This window comes from Triticum dicoccoides, chromosome 2A (genome assembly GCF_002162155.2).
Source record: "Triticum dicoccoides isolate Atlit2015 ecotype Zavitan chromosome 2A, WEW_v2.0, whole genome shotgun sequence".
NCBI classification, from domain to species: Eukaryota; Viridiplantae; Streptophyta; class Magnoliopsida; order Poales; family Poaceae; genus Triticum; species Triticum dicoccoides.
In genome coordinates this window covers 748,008,440-748,010,147 of record NC_041382.1, presented here as the reverse complement: position 1 = coordinate 748,010,147, position 1,708 = coordinate 748,008,440, and the positions used below count along the sequence as shown (strand labels likewise).

At 40.0% G+C, this 1,708-nt stretch overlaps 1 protein-coding gene across 2 annotated transcripts in view; it reads left to right on the top strand.

Moving 5' to 3' along the window:
- Positions 1–1,204, top strand: part of LOC119356891 — a 3,800-nt gene extending 2,596 nt beyond the window's left edge. For both annotated transcript variants that reach the window (XR_005172075.1, XM_037623882.1), the window contains one exon: positions 684–1,204. The gene's annotated coding sequence lies outside the window, so the exon portion shown is untranslated. The remainder of the gene's footprint in view (positions 1–683) is intronic.
- The last annotated feature ends 504 nt before the right edge of the window (positions 1,205–1,708 follow it).

Below are 1,708 nucleotides of genomic sequence, written 5' to 3'. Positions count from 1 at the left end.
TCTTTTCTTTTAGACTTTTAGTCATCTTCACAGCTATAATTTTATCTACGATATTATTTTGAAACAAATCTGCATAACTGCTACGGTCACAAATAAGAGTCTGAGTCACTCACTGCTTTTTATAGCTAGAACAGACTGTGTTCACAAGCTGTTTGATTTGAATCAGCCTCATCAGATCAGTTGTATGTTCCTTGATGGACCATGATAGTTTGAACATTTCACCTGCCTCTTTGTGAGTCTGCCAATGCATGCCGGATATAAACATTAGCCTCTGTAGTATCGTAGAGGGCATACAGACACAGTTTGTTGATTGTGGCTACCAAGACTCATGATTCTGTATTTTTTCCCTTGGGTGACGTGAGTTATAAGTTAATTTTTTAGATTGAACTAAGTTAGAAGCCTGTCACTTGTTAGACTCATCTATTTATGTATATACATACCTCGGCCTGGCTGCGTATTCCAACTTTACGCTGTGAAATGCATAAAAGGATATGTTAGCAGATACATATCTTGAATTCAGTTCAGATCAATACTGTTACCTGTGGGACAGATGCTTGTGCATTTTAACACCATGTATATGTAGCCTCCACAATCTGTCCATTTTGCTTGCTCTTGAATCTGTGTGATTTGAGATTAAATCTTTTCTATTGTCTGGATATTGATTTTTTGTCTCTTTTGCACAGATTCGACGGAGCTGTGTAGCCAGAGACTATTCTCATCCTCGGAGCTCCATGTCTTTTTTTGTGATTCCGGCAGCATGGACTTGGCGCAGATGCCTTCGCCTTGCCTACGAGACGTGACTCATAACTAATCTAGGTTTGACGACTTGATTGATGGTGCTGGTGAATTGTGTCCGACATTGTTCATGAGCTCTAGCCGTGTCTAGGTTTAGAATTCGGTCAGTGTTATGTAACCGACGTCGCTCATATGGTTGATGTCCCCGCCTATTTTAGAACGTAGCACTGGGATTTAAACAGTTGTGATCAGCATTTGCACGATGTAGTAACATGGCTACAGTTTAAGCAGCCACTTTCAGGAGGCTTTTGCACTTGTATGTGTCAGTGCTTGCAGTGACGAATTGAAGCACCTGGTTTGGTTAGCCGACCTTAATTATCTGATCTGATATGTTCTGTCTAGTGTAAAATTGTGTGGATGTTCTTGAGAGTGTGACATTGGAATAGACAGTGCATCACTTGTCTGTGTTCATGCTTTTTTTGTTGTTCCTTTCGCTTCCCAATCAATCTTCAAGTCTTAGGACTTCTTGGCGGCCAAACATACAAATATATACGAGTTCTATTTGTTTTTATACGCACGTGCTTGAAACTAAAGTAATGTGGCACACCTTGTCAATCCTGGATCGAATCTGAGGCAGGTTGAAGGAGAAACAAGTTGATACATTTTAGACAAAGTGGATGCAAGAAAATCCGTGATAGAGATCTTAGATGGAATTGGAAATGGAAGTGATTCATGTTCGGCAGCAGTCGAAGGCTCCATTCTCCATGTCCAAGACGTGGATATATTCCAACTTCCCGCCATCCTTCTCTTCACCCACGATATGAAGTGGTAAATTTTCCATCGCATCCTAGTTATGTCCTTCTCTTCATAGTTTTCACACAGCTTGTCTAATGCTTAATAGTTCAATATTATGATATGGTCATTCTTGTTCACAACAGTTATTTTTTATGAAGACTTTATGTTCGAGGAGTAG